This window comes from Hemicordylus capensis, chromosome 1, assembly GCF_027244095.1.
Source record: "Hemicordylus capensis ecotype Gifberg chromosome 1, rHemCap1.1.pri, whole genome shotgun sequence".
Lineage (NCBI taxonomy): Eukaryota > Metazoa > Chordata > Lepidosauria > Squamata > Cordylidae > Hemicordylus > Hemicordylus capensis.
In genome coordinates this window covers 258496011-258510900 of record NC_069657.1, presented here as the reverse complement: position 1 = coordinate 258510900, position 14890 = coordinate 258496011, and the positions used below count along the sequence as shown (strand labels likewise).

The 14890-nt window shown below is 43.2% G+C and overlaps 1 protein-coding gene across 2 annotated transcripts in view; it reads left to right on the top strand.

The window, feature by feature from the left end:
• Positions 1–14890, top strand: part of ISM1 (isthmin 1) — a 45144-nt gene that overhangs the window by 12944 nt on the left and 17310 nt on the right. The window lies entirely within an intron of this gene.

Here is a 14890-nt window from a genome sequence, read left to right as displayed (position 1 = left end):
ATATTCAAGTTACCTGGTCAGACATGAGTGTATATCCCATTCAAGTGGTTTTTAAAATGTTTTCGGGGACGCTAGGGCTCCTCAGGAGTTACTGGGGAATCCTAAGTGAGAGAGCAGTAACGGCAGAGCAACTTCTCTTAAAGACTGCTTGCCCATCGCTTCTGATTTTCCCAAGCAATGTAGTGCCCCAGGGGGACCTGGGTATGTTTTAGAATTCACATCCAGTTCACACAGGGCAATGGTGAAGCCTGACTGGCTTGGCCAGGGCCCTGTGGGATTGGCTAGTGAATCCTTTAATGGGCCCAGAATTCTGTGCAATATGCAAGTATTCTTCAGCAAACTGAGGTGCAAAGAGTTCCTTGAAGGTAGAAAACCTGGAAAAAACCACTATCCTGGATTTCATAACAATCCCTGCGTTAGGGAGGAGAGCTGGTCTTGTATGAGCATGAATGTCCCCTTTGCTAAGCAGAGTCTGCCCTGATTTACATTTGGATGGGTGACTACGTGTGAGTATTGTCTGCTGTAGCTCCGTGGTAGAGCATCTGCTTGCATGCAGAAGGTCCCAGGTTCCCTCCCTGGCATCTCTGGATAGGGCTAGGAGAGACTCCTGCCTGAAATCTTGGAGAGCTGCTGCTAGTCAGCATAGACAATACTGAGCTAGATGATGATGATGATGATGATGATGATTACATTTATATCCCGCTCTTCCTCCAACGAGCCCAGAGCAGTGTATTACATACTTGAGTTTCTCTTTCACAACAACCCTGTGAAGTAGGTTAGGCTGAGAGAGAAGTGGCTGGCCCAGAGTCACCTAGCTAGTCTCATGGCTGAATGGGGATTTGAACTCGGGTCTCCCCGGTCCTAGTCCAGCATTCTAACCACTACACCACGCTGGTTCCCATGGACTCATGGTCTGACTTGGTATAAGGCAGCTTCCTGTGTTCTTAACACTTCAGCTGTTTGACCCTAACTTTTAATATTATGTACTGAAGTTTAGTCATTTATGGTGCACTGGCTACCTGAATTGGGAAAAGGGAATCAACCTGCCTTCTGGGGTCAAAACATTCCCTGCCTGGTGACTTCAAAGTGATTCTCTCTTTCCATAGATAATGCATTTTTATTGGTCTGCATTAATTATGAGTTATTGGCTGCCAAATTTTGGGGAGAGCCAAGTTCACCAGTGGATGGGAGGCAATATTACTGTCAGTTTACAACACTGGGGATTCTTCAGTATTCACAGCCCAGTTCTAGTATCTTTACTCACAAGTAAGTGTACAGGATTTCAGTCTTAGCATAGGGCCTGCCAACTATAGGCTGAAAGTGTTTGAAGGCATCCTGGGCAAGTTTCAGACCTGCCTTTAATAGGAAATTGCCTGTTGGACTAGAAAGATGCCAGCAGGTAAAACACCAGCCCTAGCATCAAACTGCAGAAGTGGAGGGAAATTGAAAAATACCTTAATGTCTGGGACTGTGAGCTGCTATTAGGATATAGCTCCAAGGAAATCTTCTTATTCTAATCCCAGTTTGAGGAAATGCTTGCTCTCCTGTGTGAGTTGGAGGGCATTGCTAGATCAAAAAGGCAGGAACAGCTGCAGCTTGGGACAAGATCACTTGTGTGACAAGTGATCACATGTGAGACAAGATCACATGAGAGGTTGCTTGTTACATGGCAGTGGAACATGAGAGGATACCAAGAGCAGACAATAGCATTTGACTTTTTTTGCCTAAAACCAAGTAGAATTCTTAACACGCCATGTGATTTTGACAATGGTGTTCTGAATTCATAGCTGTTGGAAATTCTCTCTGGTAAGAGAAACCCTTTTTCATTATAGCAGAGTGCACAGGGGCACAGCACAGCAGAATTTGGTTAGGCATGCGTGTATGCTGAGAGTAAAATAACTTGGAGCCAGTTCATAGTTTCAAATCAATATAAAGAGCATTTATTATAGAACTCCATTCTAGATAGTAAAGTGAAGAGATAGGATCTCTAATCTAGCTAGCTAGCTGGATGCAGAAGGATTCTGCATCTCTGCACACATGGTGCAGGGAGAAAAGAGCTTGCATGTTGCAAGGTAGAGGGAAGGGAAGAGAGGAGAAGAGGAAGGAAGTGGCTGGAAGGAAGGAAGTCCCTAAGATTAGCAATCTACATATCAAAGGGATAGTGTCAGAGCAGTAGAGAAGGGATGACCAATGTCTTGACCCTCTAGCCCTCTGACTCACTAGTCTGTCCTCCTATGTCACTGAGACAAGAGACAGCGTATAGTCCTTCACTTCCAACAATAGCAAACCTTTTCTTTTTAATTCTGACACAGAAAGAAGGAACAGTTGAACCGAAATCAAGTTCAGTTACAAATTCCTTCAGTCCAAAGTAGACAGATTGGGGCTGCGAGTGGGGGCAGGGGCAGGCAGTCCTCAAAAAAGGGCTGCAGATATTTAAAACACATATATTAAGCTGCAGTAGCAGAACAGCATGTATAAAACAAAGCACAAAGAGGTGTTGCTGTTGCTCAAGAGGACAGATACTTGCGAGCGCTGCTTGTATTCTGGAATGATCTGTAAGAGCGGAAACATGTTGCTTAGGGTCAGTTAAGTGTGCTGTTATAGAGTACAAGCAGCACTCAGAAGTATTAGCCCTCTTGCGCAACAGCACAAGTGCCGTTGCGGGAGTTGTGTGAGGGCTCCTCGCACATCCCCACAGACTCGCCTGACGTGTGTAATTTGTTGGGCTCTCTGTCAGTGTCAGTACAAACTGCCCAACTGATCTTGGATGGTGCTGACACATGGAGCACAACCTCCATTTCAGTCTGGCTTCTGACCTGATTTTAGAATGGAAAGAACCTTGCTCTCTCTAGCTGATGACTTGAGCAGAGAACTGAGCAGAAGAAGTGAGTCCCTGTTGATTTTGCTGGACCTCCTAGATTTAGTGGCTTTCAGTACCATTGTGTCCTTCTGAGCCGCCTAGTGAGATTGGGGGCACTGTTTAACAGTTGCTCTGCTCCTGGGTGTTAAATTGCTTTATAATTAGCTTGTTGCTGTTGGATGAGGCTTTAGTTGTGTGTTTTTCCAGAAGACGATGCTAAGGGACACATAGGAAGCTGCCATATTATACCATTGGTCCATCTAGTTCAGAATTGTCTACATGAACTGGCAGCAGCTTCTCCAAGGAATCTCTATCAGCCCTATCTTGGAGATGCCAGGGAAGGAACTTGAAACCTAAATGCTCTTCCCAGAGCAGCTCCATCCCCATAGGGGAATGAATATCTTACAGTGCTCTAGTCTTCTAGTCTCCCTTTCATATGCAGTCAGGGCAGACCCTGCTTAGCTAAGGGGACAAGTCATGCTTGCTACTACAAGACCAGCTCTCCAGACTCCTGCTTGATGCCTTGGCCATTGGCTTATGGCATCCCACAAGGTTCTGTTTTGTGCCCTGTTTAGCAACTACAGCAAACCTACGCAATACAAGGGCCAAGGCCCGGGGCCCAGATCTGGTCTGTGGGGACTTTCTTGCTGACCCTTGGGTAGACATTTTCTGCAGCAACTTCAGGGGCCATGAAGAGCTCTTGGCTTGTCCTGCTGACAAGCAGCAGTGGCTCAATGCAATTGGCCAATTGAGATCAGAGGAGATGTATGTGGCAGTGATGGACTAATGTGTGAGGGAGCCAGTTGCAGCAGTAGCTTGCAGCAGTAGATGGAGTGACCTGGAACAGAGGTGGCAGCAGCAGCTTCAGGCGGGCACAAGCAGAGCACACCCCAGAAAGTAAGAGGGCTGCTCTATAGATCAGTGGTTCCCAACCAGGGTTAATCCAGATGTTGCTGAACTACAGCCCCCATAATCCCCAGCTACTACTTATACAAGAGCAAAGGAGAGATTTTCCCTCCTTTTACCTTGGTTAAGAGCAAGGTAGGGAAGCTGGGTCACCCAGCTTTGAGCAACCTTGGCTGGAGGGAATTTTGTAGGCCAGCATCCTACCCTGATTTTAATTACTGAACAAGGCCACTGGTTCTAGGTTCCTGGGTTACAAGATGTGTATAGGGGTTTAAAGCACTTTGAATTGTCCCCCAAAACAGACAGGAAGCCAGTGAAGGTGCTTTAGAACTTGTGAGAGATGATCTGACCAATATCGGTCCCTTGCACTGGAATTTGTTGTTTGGTATAGGTCCTATATAAATTATGGCTGTTACCTAGTAAAGAAAGGTTAATTGCGTAGTTGTCTGAGTTAAAGTTGCTTGATATCATATGAATTAATTTTGCATATGATAAAATTAATAGTTGAGGACCTTGTTTTTAAGTAACACACACATGTGCCATAGCAGCCATAATCTTAGAAGAGGCAATGCTTCTTAAGATGTTCCATTTGCATTCTCCTAAGTATAGTGAGTATGATGTATGCTAGGTACTTATGAGTCTTTATTGGATTGGATGGCTCCTGCATTCAGGCTTTAGCAGAGAGGCAAGGGGAGAAGAACCCATGGGTACTGGCGGATTAAAGGAGAGGCAGTAGAGGCAACTGCCTATGGCGGCAAAATTCCCCTAGCGGCAAATTTTGGTCTTGTTGGGGTGTGGAATTAAAACTTTAAAAATTAAACTTTAAAACAAATCTATTTTTCAACTTTAAAACAGCCACCACGTGTGCGCAGAAAAGCCCAAAATTGGGTGATAGCTATCATTCGGGAGGTAGGTGGGCTTGGATTAGGAGGGGTATTGCTGTCCTCTTCGCCACCAATGCAGCGGAGAGGGCGGTGATACCCCTCCTCCTTACCCAAGTCCGCCTACCTCCCAAATGAATAATGTTCAACTAATGTTCGACTTGTCAGTGCTCCTGGACCACATGGCACTGTTCTGCCTGCCCTTGACTCCACCGGAGATGGCTGGGATGTCCATGTGCTGGCAGCAAGGTGCCACTGTATGGCAGCTTGGAGCCCTCAAAAAAGGCATGGGTTGGGCACGAAAGGAAGAAGGGAGTAGTTGTGAAGGAAAAACCAGGAGGCAGCAGCAACTGGAGAAGCATCTTTCTTGCCGCAGGAAAAACTGCATGCGGTGAGCAGCACACTCCACACACCACAGCCATCTCTGGCATCAGTGGTACATACCAAAGTAGTGTAGTGGGGTGTGGGTAGGTAGAGAAGGTTGGAAAGCTTTGTTCTAGAGGAGAGGCTTGCTTAGCTTTTAATTTGCTTAATGCTTGTAAAGGCAGATCATGTCCACCCTGGTGTTCCTGCTTGGCATAATGGAAGCTTTTTGCAGGTAGAATTGGAGGTCATTTACACAATCAAAAACTGTGTTCTACCTGGGTTTGGGAGCTGTGTGCGCTCCCAGTTTTTGGTTGTGTGGAAGCAAGGTAGGAGGAAAACCTGGGCAGAAGTGATTGTGTTGAAGCAACATGGGAGGAAAAGCTACCCTCTTACCTTGCTTTCACACAGCCAAAAATTGGGAGCACACACAGCTCCCAAACCCAGATAGAACACAGTTTTTGATTGTGTGAATAACCTCCTCGCTCTATTCACTCAGGGTGGCCCTTTCATGAGACAAGGTGAGGCAGTCACTTCAGACAGGAGATTATTGGGGTGCCAGGAAGGTGCTGAGTTGCCCCCTCTTACTGCCTTTGGAGCAGCTCTTTGGGACCAATCTGGCCCTTGCAAGCTTTGCAAGGAGCGCTTCTCCTCACATTTCTTCCAAAGCTTGCAAGAAGCATAAAGAGAGAAGAGGAGGCTGCTGCTAACCTTCTCTCCTCCCATCCGCAGCACCACCTTCAATGCTTTCAAAGGTCAGTTTGGGAAGGGGGCTGGCCCCCACCAGGGACGTGGGCCAAGGCAGCATTGGGTACCTTGCCTCAGGCACTGCAATGTCTTGGGTCACCTCTGGATTCACTGTGGCACTGGTTAGTTCTTATCCAGCGTGATTGATTTAGTACTACAATTAACATATTGAAACGTCAATAATATGTGCTTTTGTATAAGATGTGTACATCTGTTGTTGTTTTTAAAGGAAACTCTGTAAATGCAACCTTGTGTGATGGGTACTTTTAACCTTGGATAAACTGGGGCAGTGAATACCAGCAGAATTTTAATCTAGTTGAAGCGCCATCTGAAACCTTCATAATCACTTTGGCTCTGTTGCCTCCAGCATCCACAGCTGCCAGCCTGGAGACTTGCCCATCAGTCTCACCCCATGATCAGTCATTAAGGAATTACTGCCTTTTAAAAGATGGACATCTGGTAACTCCCGTTTACCCTGGCTGGCATAAATAGTTACTAGATTTGGAACTCTCTGTGTCTGGAATTTCAAGAGAAAGAAAGAAGCCCTTGCCCATTCTCAGATGATGCATCCTGCCACAAACAGCAGGTGAGTGCTCCTCTTGGAATCTTTCAAACAACCACCAAAAAAACTCCCCAAGTCTACATTTTAATCCCAGAAGGAGTCAGACTGTATGGAGCCTATCTCTCTCTCTTTTAATGTATTTTATTAAATGCAGAAGCACTGAGATGCCGTTTGAAGACATGGGGCCTGAATTACCCATCTCTTTCATGTTAGTAGGATTCTGCTGAAATCAATATGAATGCAGACATAAAGACAGAGTGAAACCTGAAGTCTGAAAAGGGAATTATTATTATTAATTTTTTTTTTGGTCTTGTTCCTGGCTAGGATTTAACTAAAAATGTAGTTAAATCTTTTCTCTCTCTCCTCTTGATGTCTCACTCTCCACTGCAGAGAGCTGTGTTAGAGATCATTCCAATCCCTCTTTGCTTACACAAGGATAACCCCCTTCTCCCTACACACACCCACACCCCACTACTTATGGGGGGGTGATGCACCCCTAATGAGCTTATAATATGTTTAGCATTTATTTATTTATTTATTTATTTATTTATTTATTTATTTATTTATTAACTTGTTTATATACTGCCCAAAACATATGTCTCTGGGCAGTTTACAATAAAACAGTACAAATTAAAACCATTTATTTATTTATTTATTTATCTATCTATCTATCTATCTATCTATCTATCTATCTATCTATCTATCTTCTGCAGTGCACAGGAGTTTCTTAGCAGACTGGAAATGATTCCCTGAAAGTAGAAAGTCTTGGAACCCTTGATCTCGCTTGTGTCGCAGCCCTGTCCTTATGCAGGCCAGAGTGGACTGCTTTTTGGAATGAGGGCACAATGATCTGCCAGACAATACAGGAATGTCATGATTAAGTTCAAAAATATTTATCCTGCACAAACATGCCCAATGATACATTTCTTTTAGTAAATCTTGGGCAAGGAAATCAGAAAATGACAACCTTGCTTCAATTTCAGGTCTAAACATCTTAAAGAGGGCAGATGACTAATAGCACTTCTTGGAAATTTCTGGTGCCCTATTGGCAGTGGTGAACAACACAGATGCATTATTTTATTTTTCATTTATGTATAACTACATACAGACAATCTCCTGGAAACGTTTTAAATTGTTTTGTGCTCTGCCACTTTGTTATGGTCCCTCCCTAAAAATTGTTTTGTGGGATTTGGCATTTTGTAGGATAGGGTAGAAGTACGCTGTTTGGTTTGGTTTTTAAACCACTCATAGGGACCTTTTCCTTCTTTCTCTGTGTAGACTCAGCTGCCATCTCACAAAGGCTTAAACTACATTACCCCTTCTAACTGGGCAAAGAGGCACCTTTTAACGTGGTGATTCTCTTTATTGAGCAGGGGGAGAGTAACTGGCCCTATCCACCCCCAGCACAGTACCTCCAGTGACTGTTGCTGGTGTCTATCTTATGTTCCTTTTAGAATGTGAGCCCTTTGGGGACAGGGCTCCATCTTATTGATTTATTATTTCTCTGTAAACTGCCTGAGCCATTTTTGGAAGGGAGGTATAGAAAGTGAATTAATAATAATAATAATAATAATAATAATAATAATAAAATTGGGTTAAGTAGGTACCATGCTAGTACAGCCTTGGTATCTTCGGGATCAGCAGCAGTGAGCTGGCCAGAAGTATTTTGAGAAAGAGGGTGATATACTTCAGTTTTTACTATAAATTGCCACTGTGGCATAGCCAAGATTCTGCTCTATATTCATGATGCTGAGTCCAGTTAATTATATAAGTTGTAGCCTCTCTGAAGCATTTGGCTCTTGGTGAGGAAAGTATGCATATATTTCACTTCTGCAAGTGCAATAGAAGCAGCTCCCTGTTTCAGAGTGTTCACTCTTCCACTATTTGCAAAGGGCAGTAGTCTTCCATTATTTCAGAGCTGGGTTTAATTGGAAGTAAGTTGTGCAGTGTTCAGTGGCACTTACTTCAAAGTGTATGTAGGAGTGAAGTCCTAATTATTGAATATACTTTTTCCCTAATTCTGTATGTTTTCTTCTTTTTTGGTAGACAGTGATGGGGGAAGAGTAGGATAAACTAGCGTATATTTAACCACCACCCCCAAATCCTAGACAATAGAAAATGGAGGAGGTGCCACTGGTATGACCCCCAAAATCCCCGCCCCAAGAAAGAGTAGTGCTTTCCATAGGCAGCCCATGTGCTACATCAGGCTAAGAGATCACTTGCTGCTTCCTGTCTATTGGCATCGTTCCTGTATTCTCCTGCCACTTTTCATTGTGATGCCATACATGCAGAAGGTGAACCAATCAAGCCCACCATACCTGATGGTACTCACATGGGTGGTTATGCATGAGTGTACTATAAGGAAATGAGGGAGATGTGCAAAAAAAAGCAAGATCAGGTGGATGTCCCCAGGGTGGCAAATTGGGGAGTGGAATTGACCCATCTGACTGTTGGGGTATGTGTATTTTAAGAACACGGCCATAGAAAGTGAAGAGCATCATTAAGTGGAGACCATATGCTTCTTGTTCTAAAGTTGAGCAGCTGACACTGGGACACTAAAATATTATTGGGAGCTACCAGCTGTTGCTAGTTTCTGCAAGCGTTTCTTGAATGGAAAGTTCAAGAGGTTAGATTTAGCTCCAAGGCTTTTTGAAATCCTACTGGGTCCAGCAGCCTTTTTGGATTGACCATCCTGCAGGAGTGGATTGTGGCTGTGAAACCAACTTTAACCAGGTCGTGGTCTGTCCGTGACAATGGGGAAACCACCAGATCCCCCACCCACAGAACACCCCCCTGATCTGAACAAAAGACTAAATCGAGTGTGTGGCCGGCAACATGACTTGGTTCAGAAACTAAATGGGATAGGCCCATAGTTGTCATGGCTGCTATGAACTCCTGAGCCGCACCAGACAAGCCAGCCCCACAGTGGATATTGAAGTTCCCCAGGCCCCAAAGTCTAGGATCTTTAGAACGATGGAGTCAAGTAGTTCCTCCTTGTCCTACTCTATTTCTGCAGGGAACAAGATGACAGCTACATGAACTGTTTGGGATGAATGACAGAAAGCTAATGTGGTCCATTCCATTATGTTAGACCTAGACTTGGAAAGACCTGGTGATTGAAGTAGTCAGATGCAATCTAGACAGAGCAGGGTAAATATGCAAAGCATCATATTTATCCTATAAAACAAATTAAGTTGAATAACCAAGAGATAAGTGTGTATCTTGCAGCTTGCACTACTCTCTTTGTTTCTCCAGAGTGGTAGGACAATATTCCCAAAAGGCTTTTAATTTTTTTAAAAACAAAACACCCTCAATTTAGGATATGCTGTTCCTAGAAATCAGCTTGGGGCTGATATTGATCAATGCATGAACCAACCACGAGGCAGGCTTTACTTAAGGAAACTAAGGGTTAATGTCTTCCTCCACCCTAACTTCTACATTTTATGTGCATGCCTTGGACCGGAAGCAGGGAGGCTGCATAATCTTTTATGCTCCTTAACTTGTCGAAAAGTGAAGACAGGCATTTTAAAGTGTGGTGAAAATGGTTTGAAGGAACACCTGTTCACTGTATTTGAAAAGAAATACAGTGAAAACAAAGGTAGCAAATATATGTTCGAGCAACTTCTGCCACACTTTAGAATGTATCTCTGTCTGTCTTCACCCTTAGAATTGTTTTGTCTGCCATCACTCTTAAAGGTGGTGGTGTTGGAGGGACAGTGAATATTCCTTTCGTATTTTTCTTGGCTTTCATATTTCTATGTGTGCCTCCTTCCTGGCCCTTGAAACATAGGATGGCCCCATTGTTTTGTTTTGTTTTGTTACATTTACATCCCGCTCTTCCTCCAAGGAGCCCAGAGCAGTGTACTACATACTTGAGTTTCTCTTTCACAACAACCCTGTGAAGTAGGTTAGGCTGAGAGAGAAGTGACTGGCCCAGAGTCACCCAGCTAGTGTCATGGCTGAATTGGGGATTTGAACTCGGGTCTCCCCAGTCCTAGCCCAGCACTCTAACCACTACACCACACTGGCTCTCCAACTACAACATAGTTGTACAACTACATATAGTTGTACAACTGTACAACTACAACATAGTTGTAGCATCTGTACGTGTTAAATAGCTCTGTAACAAGGGTGGATTGAATTTCTCATAGTGAATAAAGATATCGATGCTAGTGGCTTTGTGTGACAACTTAAACTTTATTTGGACCAGGTAGTCTTCAAAAAGTCCGCTGCTTGTACTGGGAACAAAATCATCATCATCATCTTTATTTGTTAGCTACCCCATAACAAATTGTTCTCTGGGCAGGTTACAGCAGAGGATTAAAACATACAATAAAAAAAATAACACATTAAATCATAACAGACCAAAAAAGGTGAAAAGAAAATACAAAATACAATACAAGGCAGCTTAAAAACTCAGTTTAAAATTCGTAAATAATCAGAATCAAATCTGAAAAACCCAAATTTGAAAGGCCTGGGTGAACAAAAAGGTCTTTACCTGGCATCTAAAAGAGCAAACTGATGAAGCAAGGCAGACATCACTGGGAGGCTATTCCATAATTAGGTTGAAACCACCGAAAAGGCCCTCCCCCTGGTAGCCACCCACCTCACCTCATTTGGCAGGGGCACCCAGAGTAGGGCCTCTGAAGATGATCTTAAAGTATGGGTAGGGACATATGGGGCACTCCACAATAGTTGAATAGGATTGTGGATTTTTTCACAGCAAGGTTTTTTTTTAATTTCATGGTTCAAAGAATTATGCAATGGCACATTGTCCAAAAATTAAATCTAAAAATGAGTTATGATCAGGGTGGATTTGATTTAAATCAAACTGATTTAAATCACGATTTAAATCACTAGCAGGGTGGATAAAAATCAAAAAAATCCGATTTAAATTAAAAAAACCCGATTTTTTTGATTTAAATCGGATTTTTTTGATTTTTATCCACCCTGCTAGTGATTTAAATCATGATTTAAATCGTGATTTAAATCAGTTTGATTTAAATCAAATCCACCCTGGTTATGATTAAACCCAGCACATATTAATGTGGGGTGGGGTGGGTGGGATTTTTGTTTATTTAATTTGCAAGGGGTAGACAGAAGATCTAGTATATACTAGTATATACTATTAAAAGTATATACTATTAAAAGTATATAAGTATATAATAAGTATATTATTAAAAGTATATAGGAGGGGAAACCCAGCTATGTATTGTATATTACCATTTTACTATGTTTTTAGCGTCTGGGACATTCAGTCATTGTAGAATGTGTGTATTTCAATATCCAGACTATAAAATGGTATAAGTGCACAACCTAGCTAAAATATAATCCAATCAGTCAATTAAATAATATATTGCCAAAAGAGCTTTCCACTATGGATAGAATATACCAAGTAGTTAAAAACTGGTAACCACAGTGATGTTTTTGTAAGGAATGTTCACCTCATGGGGATTCTTTCAAGGTGCTTCATGTTGTTAGTTTATAGAAGGGAAAAAGAGAGAGAGAAAGTTATAGCTCCACTTTATTGTACATGATGTCCTGTAAAGAAGATCTATGTCTGTGATACTTCTTTGAAAGAGGACCACGGTGCTATCCGTTTAAAGAGAATGCAGTCAAGCAGTAAATTTAGGGGGCCATCTCTTTTCATATTGACTGTATCTGAGCCAGCAGTTGGTCTTTGATGTTGTAACAATGGAGCATAGGCTGAGGGGAGTATTAGGGCTTGAACAATGCAGAAATGAAACTGCATTCATTCGTTTTAAAGAGAGGCTTCTAATGTGTAGCAGAATGCTGTTCCTGTATGCTTTCTTGCTTTCAGGAAGGGACTGTGCAGTGTCTGTATTACAGTTCTTGTAGGTTTTTAGCTTGGAGCCCTGTGTAAACATTTAATTATAAACCAGGTGCTCTGGAAACCTGGATTGCACACTTGGTGGTTTACTAACTTCATAAAGACTTCAAGGCTTCCTTCCCCACCCCACCCCCAGCGGGCCTCTTCAAACCCACTAGCCTAGGCTCTTTAGTGTAGTCGTGATAATAGGCAACCAGGCAGTTCTGTGCTAGCAGCACTGTAGAATATTTGCTTGACCCACAGCTATTGTATAGAATAAGTAGCTGAAACTATGGATTTATTCTCCGAAATGATTCTAAATATTATTGAAATCTTTATACATTGCCTCTCTGTTTCAGGTTGAAGGTTCCAAGCTGGCTTGCACCAAAAGTTTAAAAATTATTAAAACAAGCATGGGTTTTATTTTATTTTTTAAGCCCGTAACACAGAAAACCTAACTGAGGAGGCAGACGAACAACAGATCAAACATCCAGCAGGCCAAAGGCCTACTGGAACTAGGTGGTCTTAAAAAGGCATTAGGGAGGGAGCCAGATGGCGTTGCATAGCCTAGGTCCCTTTGACATGTTCCCACCTACTGAACCTCTGATGGTGGCAAGGCCCACAGTAGGGCCCCTCTGCTGATCTATGTGGATAAGAAGGTTCATATGGAAGGAACGGCCCTTCAGTTTTCCTGGTCCTAAGCCATTTAGGACATGAAAGGTAATTACCAGCACTTTGGCTTGTGCTTTGAAATGGACTAGAAGCCAATGAAGAGAGGATTTGCTGGCTCTGGCCAAAACCTTAGTCTCATCATTGTGAACCAGCTGATGCTTTTAGACACTTTTCAAAGGCAGCTCCGCATACAGTAACTGGATGTAACCGAGGGATGTGTAACCTTGGCCAGGCCTGTCTGCTCCAGAAATGGACACAGCTAGCACACCAACCTAATCTGGGCAAAAGCACTCCTGGCCACAGCCAGGAACCTGAGAACCAGGGGGCAAACTACAATCTGGATTCTTTAAAAAGAGTGCCCCATTCAGAATATGCTGCATCTAGCAATAAGCACTTCTGATGTTTTGCACATACAGTGTAATTTATTCTGGCATTAGATTATGGACTGCATAGCTCAAAGCTTAATCAAAAGGTTTATTCATACTCTACATAACAGAGGTACATGGGGTGTGGGTGTGGGTGGGTGTGCGGGCACATATACAGACTATTTGGAGCAGCAAATACTGTGGAGTGCAGCAGAAATGTGAGTTTGTAATCACAAAGGGACATGCAATGAATGTGTGTTGGTAGGTTCAATTAGCCAAGTTTCCCTGGCACGGGTCCAGAGCAAGTTTATATTTCCACTTTGCATTTTATAATACTTGCTGCTCTGAATCTCTAAAATCCAGGTTTATGTCTTAATCAGTCTTGTCATTTTGTCTGCCTTGGGACATCAGCAACAGTATCAAGAAAAGCTGGGTTTTATGACCTATATACATTATTCTTGTTTGAGCCAATTTGTATAATTCTAGTTTTTGCTTGTCTTAGGCAGAGCAAGGACACTGAAGTCTGAGTGTCCCTCAACCATTCTGAGTCTTATTTGGTGACCCCTCTGCCTTCTGAGATGTCAAAAGGCATTGCCCACAACTATTTTCAAGCATATCTTCACAGTGAGATTCCTAGGAAGCTGAATTTTGCATCCACTACTGGTGCAGCGGGGAAATGACTTGACTAGCAAGCCAGAGGTTGCCAGTTGGAATCCTCACTGGTACGTTTCCCAGACTATGGGAAACACCTGTATTGGGCAGCAGTGATATAGGAAGATGCTGAAAGGCATCATCTCATCCTGCACAGGAGATGGCAATGGCAAACCCTTCCTGAATTCTACCAAAGACAACTGCAGGGCTCTGTGGTCAGGAGTCGACATCGACTCGATGGCACACTTTATATTTACTTACTGCAGGGGTTCTCAGCCTTTTTAAAACAAGCGTACCACTTCTGCTGCAGACCTTCAGCTCAGGTACCCCCCTTGGAGATTTTGTGGGTGTACACACAAATTTAAATTGTGTGTGCACACAGTTAGTGAGATCAGCTATTCCAGTCACGGTTTACATCTAGTCTAAGCTCTCTTGAAAGTGCAAACGTAGCTACTGTCTCCCTCCCCACAACATCCACCCAACTACTCCCCAACTTCCACCCAAATAATAGAATCCATAATTATCTGCTCATAACAAGGGAGTTAAAGGCTCCCTCAACCAAGGGGCTCCGGCTTCCCCAACCAAATTTACTCTCCATCCACCCACAATCAGAGACTACTAATTTTATTATTATTTACATACCGCTTTTCAAGAAAAGTGGAAGGAAGAAGACAAGGAGGAATTTGGCAGAGGAGGACACATAGAGGATAGTGGGATAAGAGAGCCTCATGTGAGGAGCAAACTGGAGGGAGTTGTCCAGGAGCAGAATGAGGAATCGCATGAAGGAGGTGCTTGCACTGTGTGCCTTTTCTGTTGCTCCTGCCGCCCTTTTCCTCAGTCTGGTAGCTCAGGGGTGGGAGGAGCCAGAAGCCATCTGGGAAAGCCCAGCTTCCTGCAACTCCTCAGTCTCAGTTCAGCATTCAAATCATGGCACACATGCTGTACCACCAGGGACTTTTCAAAGTCCTACTAGTAGTATGTATACCACTGGCTGGGAACCCCTGAACTACTGCATGCTGTGATATTTTTGTTCTCCTGCTGAATCAAGGCAAA